This window comes from Natrix helvetica (assembly GCF_964273705.1).
Source record: "Natrix helvetica genome assembly, chromosome: 1".
NCBI classification, from domain to species: domain Eukaryota; kingdom Metazoa; phylum Chordata; class Lepidosauria; order Squamata; family Natricidae; genus Natrix; species Natrix helvetica.
Genome location: NC_138548.1, coordinates 301,802,554 through 301,810,887, shown reverse-complemented (window position 1 = coordinate 301,810,887; position 8,334 = coordinate 301,802,554). Strand labels below are relative to the sequence as shown.

The 8,334-nt window shown below is 39.2% G+C and overlaps 1 protein-coding gene across 3 annotated transcripts in view; it reads left to right on the top strand.

Annotated features, from left to right (window-relative positions):
- Positions 1-310: 310 nt before the first annotated feature.
- Positions 311-8,334, top strand: part of SFMBT1 (Scm like with four mbt domains 1) — a 136,476-nt gene continuing 128,452 nt past the window's right edge. For 2 of the 3 annotated variants that reach the window (XM_081967970.1, XM_081967967.1), the window contains exon 1: positions 311-431. The gene's annotated coding sequence lies outside the window, so the exon portion shown is untranslated. Of the gene's footprint in view, positions 432-832; positions 1,112-8,334 lie in introns of those variants that run through there. The other variant, XM_081967968.1, reaches the window with a different exon arrangement.

Below are 8,334 nucleotides of genomic sequence, written 5' to 3'. Positions count from 1 at the left end.
CCGCAACCTTCACAATTGCGCGCCGAATAACTTGAGGCAGGTGCGCGCCCCGCGGGAAATCCTCGGGGACAGGGTGGCGCTGCGACGGGCGGAGGCTCGCGCCGCCTCACGGCGCACAAAGTCAAGGAGAGGCTCAAGTTTTATTTTTTGGCTCCGGGCCCCGGGTGGGCGGGAAGGGTGTGGAGAGGAGCCCAGAAACCGAGGGAGGCCCCCGTCCCCGGCCGGCGCCACGGTTCCGCGTGTCCGAGCGCGAGGGAGTGTGCAGCGAGCGCCCAAAAAGCCAGAAGCGAGGGGAGGGGATCGGGGAAGAGAGACGGCGGGCGCATGCGCTTGGGCCGACCGTGCCATATTGGAATGAGGCGGTGAGCGGAGCGCCGGCGAGCCTTGCCCGAGCCCCGGCAGCGGCGCAGGGCTGGAAAAACTCCCCCTAGGTAAGACGGGCGCAGGATGCCTGCCTTCGTTGGAAGGGCGGCGTCCGGTGTAGATGCTGGGTCCGTTTTGCCGCCTGCCCGACCGCCCGGAAGGTTTTTTTTCGGCTCCTGAAGTTTGATGCGGGAGACGGCGAGGGAGGGCGGTAGCAGCGGCGGCGGCGGTAGAAGGAGCCGCCGCCGCCGCCAGGCAAGCAGGCGGAGCGCAGCGCCAGGGGAGGGGGAGCGAGCGAGCGGCGAGCGCTTTCCTCCGATGCCCGGGTTGGAGCCGCCGTCGCCACCGCCGCCACCGCCGCGCCGCTGCAGTAGGAGCGCCAACTCTGCGCGCGGGCGGCGCTGGTGCCGCTCTCCGCGCAAGTTCCCGCGGCCCGGGGGAGGTGCGCGTTGCGTCGGGGAAGGTCTGGGCCCGGAAGGGGGCGCCAGGTTGACTTTTTCCCCTCTGCCTTTGCCGCCCTGATGCGGTCGCGAAAAGTTGCGAGGCGGTGGGCGCGGAAGCTCCTTCTCCCTCTGCCCCTTTGCCGACGGCGGGGTTCCTCGGAGCAAGAAGGGAATCTCTGCCTGGCCTCCCCCGGTTCCCTCGGAGTCTGAATGGGTCGTCGGCCGAGCACTTGGGCGACACTTCTCTCTCTCTCCCCCCCACACACATTCAAGTAGTCTACGGGTCGGGAGAATCTCATTTCAAGGTAACTTCTCATGAACTTTTTTTGTGTGGCCATGTGTATTCTTGGAGGGCCGGTTGGTTGGGACGTCGTCCTCGTCCAGTCCGCCCCCCCCCTCTTTAAAAAAAAACCTTAAATATGGCTTCTTTTGAAGAGAAGAGGCCTCATGAACTATTTGGCTGTTTTTCTGTCTTCTCGCTACACCGTACTCCCCCCTCCCCCCATGGCGGCGTATGTGATCTTTAAACTCTCATTACGGGACTCTTGTCGGGACTGCTGCTTGCTCTAAAAAGCGCTACGTTTGTTCGGTGAGATGTTAATCCGACTACAGCTTCACATCTCAACCTGGTGGTGTACACCTTATGCGTACTTTGGGGACTAAAATCTCAAGGATGGTCGGATCCGCAGCTACTGCGCACGTTGTTTTCATTAAGTACAGTGCCACAAACTTACACTAAGCCCAGCCCCAGTTTCCATCTTACAAGTGCTGCTAATGTCTTCTCCTGCGGGATTCTGCTTTCAGTTGAAAAACAACTGCTCGATATGCTCTGCTGTTTTCTTTCTATTTCCTGCCTCACCTCTTGTCACTCTTTCTTGTACTTGAAAATAAAGAGACGTTGCTGACTTGGATATAAATCTGCCCATGAAGCTCAGGATGCACCTGAATCCCAAGTCCTGAATTTGGGATATACACTCTAGTTGGCTGTAGAGGGAATTAAAACTTTAGCACAACACATTTGATTCATATTGCAAAAATAATCTCACAATGGAAGGGGGAGTTATATAGTTATATAAGAAAAACAGGCACCCTGTAATCAGGCAATCTGTGACTCAAGAATGAAGTGGAAAGAACCCTCCTTTGCATATACAATTTCAGAAGCACTGAATATGGACATATTTCTATATCTCAAGTCAAAGTACAAACTACTGCAAAGGAAGTTGACATTTCTTAATGAATAGAAGGAAAAGACCAGGACAGTTAAAAAAAACCACACATTTGTTTTGCAGGAGTAAATGCTAGACAGTTTATCAGTCCTTAAAAAGCAATACCATTACTAGGCCTCTTAATCCATACAGTGAGCCAGAACTGATGTCTATTTATTAGACCTGGGTGGATTTTAGTAGAATGATTATATCTGCTTCTGAGAAATTTGTTGGCATTGTAGCAGTCTGAGCAATGATAATTCTGCGTCTACTTTATCCACTTGGAAAATAGATTAGAGAAATTTTTACTGATAAATATGTGATTCTTTAGTCTCTTTTTGCTGTTACTTGTTTCATAGGGTTGGTTGCTATCAGTGGTTTGGGACATTACCATAGCAAATATTTCAGTAATATACAATATCCTGTGCAGGATTCTAACATTCAAGTACAGTAAAAAAAAAAGATATTTTTGACCATTAAACTGAAGTGTACATCATTTGGGTGAACTTATTCAAATATTATATAAGGGCAGTGGGTGATTGAATAATGGCAGTTTTCTAATTTCACTGACAACTTAACTTCATCTACTAGAAACTATTTTTTGGCTTTGGAGGCTGTTTCCAAATTAGAAATGATATTGATTGTGACAGTAACTATTGGTATATATCAGTTTTTTTACAGGGAAAAAATTATTTAATATTTCAAGCATGTGATTGTAGGCCACTGATGTTACTCAGAGTTGTAGCTTAGCAGTAAATAGCTAAACAATATAGCATATAGTATGAAATTAGGTCCATATTATGTGTTGTAATCATAAATTGACTCCATTCACTCTGCAGTAATGGATGCCTTTATTTTGCTATATAATGAAGTAAATGATATACGTGCAGACCTTAAAAGGGACCCCAGTTTGGTGTAATGATTAAGAAACCAGGCTAGAAGCCAGGAGATGATGGGTTTTAGTCCTGCCTTAGGCCCAAAACCAGCTGGGTCATCTTGGGCCAGTCACTCTCTTTCATCCCCTAGGAAGAAGGCAATGATAAATCACTTCCAAAAATCTTGTCAAGAAAACTTCAGGGATTTATCCAGATAGATGTCAAGATTTATTTGAGGTCTTTATTCATACACAAAGATCTTAAAATCCAAATCACTTAACTTCAAGGTTCAGGTACATGCATTGGAATAGACACCTGTAATCCTTAATTTGTTATATATGAAGAAAGTATTTTGAAGATAAATGATTCTTAGATACTATGCTTAGATTAGGCTATAATATATAAATATAACAAGAAAAGTTTAATTTGGTTCTTAAAACCCTTGGATAGTTTTGAGTCTAATTGCAGTTTATATTTTCAAGACTTGACTGCGTAGGAGGCTGTAATCAGACTAGGATGACAGCAGGATTGTTTTAAATTATATGATTATGGTGAAATCCCATTCAAGTAAAATACAACTCTGCTGGCATTGCTTCAGGCTTCATTCTTGACATGCAAGTATTTATCTATGCACGCTTTTGTGTCAATTCTCACATAATAGTTGAGCTACTTATTTAAATACTTTATTTGTAAATTTATAAAAACTTGAAAAACGTTTTAAATTTGTATATATTATATATATATTGAATTGGTCTTAAATAAAATGTAGGGCTTCCTTTGCTTTTAGCGAAGGATTATGTTGTGCAGTAAAGGCTGCTATTTCTGCATGTTTGGATATAAATAAATCTGCACATCTAGACCTGAAGAATTGAGACAAAAGTGTCCTTAGGTAAATTTGTTTTATGTGAATTTACTACTATGCAATTTATTATTTTCATCAAATAACTTTCTTTTATAAGAAAAAAAAGATACTTATTGTGCAGTTTGTGCCAGCATAGTCAATTGTACCAAAGGCCTGGAAACAAGACAAGATTTCCTTCTGCCAACACTACTTGAACATTTCCCCACTAACTCCTTTCTTTCCTCATGCCCTTGCCATTATATTATATAATTGTTCCAGATGTGGATCCTGCTTCCTATTTTTGTACCTGTACTACTATTTCTGTGGGGTCACCACAATAATTAAAAAAAAAAGACTTTTCGTATAATAGAATCAGAGTTGTTGGACATGTTGCAGTAAAACTGGTAAATGATAGTCAGCCAAAGGATGAACATTTAACCTGGCCAAATCTATATAGTAAACAATGCTAATAACATTGGTAGTGCTATGATGCATGCTATCTCTTTATCTCCTAGGAAAACTATGTGCAGTAGAAAGCAAACTATAGAAAAGAGGAGAAAATGCTTTTCCTGCACCAGAATATGAGAAAAAGAAGAAAATATGTTTGAATAACATAGTACTCAAGATTAAGGCTCTAAAAATTTATGAGCACATTTGTTGACATTGCCCTACAACCCATTTTCCCACTCATTCAATATCTCATTTAATTCAACGTTTTCAAGGATTATAAACTTAACATAAAATGAAAGAAGACTTTATTAAATATTTGGATCTTAACTTTCTGACCTGCGGGAAAATTTATACCAAGTATAGCAAGTGCAGATTTGAACACCTCTTATTCCAGTATAGATATGTTTATAGTTATTAAATTAAGATAATAGGAAACTAAAGAAATAATACAGTATTACATCAAAAGATGAGCACATGTTGTTTCTAAGATCATATTTCCACGTCTATAAAAATGGTTCAGTTTCTCAACAATACATCATTGCTGTGTTTTTCCAATCTTGGTCAATGTTTATATTTTACTTTGTATCTTTTGTAAATCAAGCCAAGTGGTGAGCTTGATAATATTTAGCAACAGAATTATGTTCAGTGAGATTCAGCGAGGTTTATGATGCATAGATGTGTAACTGAGATGGTAGCTCATGTCAATTCTACATTTATTTTGGCGATTTATTATTTTGCCCATACGCCATCCAGAATAACTCTGGATGGCGTACAATTATTAATTAAAGTATACTAAAATCAAAAGTTGGAGAATATAGAATTCATTCTAATTTATTTTTCTTTGTATGTTGGATGACTTTATTTTTTATATGCCAGAATTACTCCAGGAATAGGAGAGATTCTAAAAGTGACAACAGATCCTTGGGGAGGGGGAAACATATTCGAGTAATGAGTTAAATGGGCAAGGGCACCTAATTTTTTAATTTCTTTTTAACTTAGTAAGTTTTTTCTATTTGTAATTCATTGCTATCATATTATTGTATTATTTTTGTATGGGTAATCTATTTCTCAAATAGCTTTATATGAGAGAAATAAGAGGTGTTAAAAAGAAATATGTGCCAAAACTATTGCTTGTGACATGTTGATATTCATATCACATTTTCATAACTTTTTAAAGTCTCATGTAGTAAACTAATTGTTCCTTGTTTCATAGATGCAGGGCTGTTGCCAAGAATTATGTATCACTTATTTGGCAAGTCTGGGCATAAAAAACAAATTTCTGATTATAAGCTTGAAATTAACCTTTTTAAAGCACAGGACTTTCCCTTTAAAGTGACAGATGCAGCTATCATTTTTATTTACAAATATTTTTTTGCTTATGTAGCTTAGTTGGCTTATTTTGTAAGATTATGAAAAGGGAGATAAAAAAATCCAAGAACTATTTTTGCTGAAAGCTTTTGTGCACTATGACCTTGTTAGGAATAGATTTAATAGTTCTCTATCTAGTTTGTATAAGAAACTGTTATCCTAGTTCTTGAATACAGTCAATCTCAATATACTAGTACTTCTAAGAGTACAAACAAATGCATGTGTTTTTTTCTGTTGGAAGCAAAAGTATTAAAGATAGTATAGAAGTCTACAGGATCTTTGAATTATGTTTGCTACAGCATGTATTTATTCCCCAAGGTCTTGAATGTAATTATACTGACTTAGAGTCCCCTCTCAATGTTTCTGGTTTTGCCCTAGTTCTTTTTCTTCCTTTGCTTGCCTTCAAAGGACTTTGTGCCTGTCTATGGAAAGGCAAGTCCAGAGAGCATTAGTGAAAGCGGTTGTAGACAATAATTGCCCGTGTTGATTTGTTGATTGGCATGTAGGTAACATTCAGCAAGAATCTCTAGCTTAAAGGCTTCCTTTGCTGACCTAAGAGAGAATTGAAGATTGCAATGTCCATAAATGCAGAACGTTGACATGAATGGAATCCATATTCACAGAACAGTTTGTTTAGACCAAGCCAGTGGTGAAATTAATTTTTTTTACTACTGGTTCTGTGGGCGTGGCTTGGTGGGCGTGGCAGGGGAAGGATACTGCAAAATCCTCATTCCCTCCCAACTCCTCTGGGAAGGATATTGCAAAATCTACATTCCAACCCCACTCTGGGGCCAGCCAGAGGTGGTATTTGCTGGTTCTCCAAACTACTCAAAATTTCCGCTGCCGGTTCTCCAGAACCTGTCTGAACCTGTTGAATTTCACTCCTGGCCACTTCTATTTCTCTCAGAAATACCTTTCTGCTGCAGGATTCCCTTACTTTTTGATAGAGATCAATAGCTTTGAGCTACGATAGCATCCGAATAATGTAGTTCCGTGTTTTTGATTTGCAATATGGAAATAGGTTCATCTTTCTTTATAGATGATGAATTATGGGGAACTTTAATGTTGTCTTCTATGACATTAATGGTATTGGAACAATTAATAATCTTTTGTGCTACTACTAAAAGAAAAGGAGGTGCTCATGTATGCAGTTGATAAATATATACTAATATGTGCAGCTAGTTTCTGGATTTTATTTCTGGTTCTGACATGAGAATGACTGCGGCCCTTAGTTCTCATTAAAACAGTATGTTGAACAAGCCAGATATGTGATTTCGAAAAGTCACCATCTTTTGCTTTCAATTTGTTCAATATTTTGTTTTTATTTTGTTGTTGGTATATATTATTTATATCCTTGTGTTATGAGTTGCCCAGAGTTTGGTTTAAGATAGGTGGCTACATAAATTCTTCAAATAAATACCAAAATGTAAAAGATTACGTCTGCTATCTCATTAAAAGAGAAGGAATAGATTAAATAGGTTTAGTAGTAGGTTGCAAGTTTGTCGTGATAAGTGCACTTAGTTGTATACAGGTTTAGTTAAAGTCAAAGATCATGTTCTACTTAGAAAAGTAATGCTGTGTTTGACTTAACGAAGAAAAAAATCCCATTCAACTAAATAATAGGAGAGGTGGGCTCTATCATGAGGAACTAAGATACCTTTTGTTCTATTAACAAAACTATTTAGGATTATAAACCACAATAAGAGCAAATAATCCTTTGGGGAGATGTGCAGTTTTTTCCGTTTGAAAACCTGTACCTGCTTGCATTTTAGTGGATGTGTAGATCTGTTGTTACTGTGCAGGTGTTTAACATGGAGGAGGTCTTGGGTTTGCTTGCTAATGTAGGAATGAATAAGGGATTCAGTCAGTATCCGGAGAAAAGAGTCCTTTACCTTAATTATTAATCATTTGTTGCTAAGTACAAGTGTAGTGTCATTTATTACTTTGAAACGGGTTATTAGATTTTTATATTTTGGGCCACTCTTATCAATGTCATGTTGGTTATTAATAATAATTTATTAAACTTCTACACTGCCTGATTCTGAAAGGAAAAATACTTGTTCCTGTTAACTTAATCTGTTTATGTCTGTTCGCTGTTTTTAGTCTTTAGGATAGTCCATGATTTCCTTTATAGTGCTATATAAATCATTTTGCATTAGCAAAACCAATCATGAGGAGTTTCTATTACAGTAAATAGCAAAAACGGATGGTGCCAAAAATGGTGTGCCTAATAAAAATGCTTTGATATTCTCTTTTTGTTTCTGGGGATGAAAGACTGAGGAGATGGATTCTTGAAGTTTTAATGAAATATTCTCCTGTGCTGGGGAGACTGTAACTAGAATATGAGACAAAGATACATAGATTCCTGTAGGATGTATTTTTCAGGAGCAGAAAAATGTACTGTAGCTTTTTCTAAACATTGGGCTTTAGTAAGTTCTCTGTATCATAAGATTGTGTGAACTGTGTTGCTGGACTTAGGGGCCAAGCTAAACATTTTGGAATATCCTATTTCTTTTAAGATGCTTATCAATTGATACATTTTTGTGATGCAAAAAACAACATAAAGGTATGGAAAATGGTCCAGATCAGAAGTATGATACAGAGCTATAACAACCTTTGGCAAGAATTCGATATTTAGTGCAAAACAGTAGTTAAGAAACTGCAGCCCTGATCCACATTGTTCCTCTATCTTGTAGCTTGTTTTTTAATCAAGAAATGGTAATAACACTATGACAGAAAAACACAAATGCTCCTGAAAATGCCTTTATGTTCTTTTCATATGTGCTCTG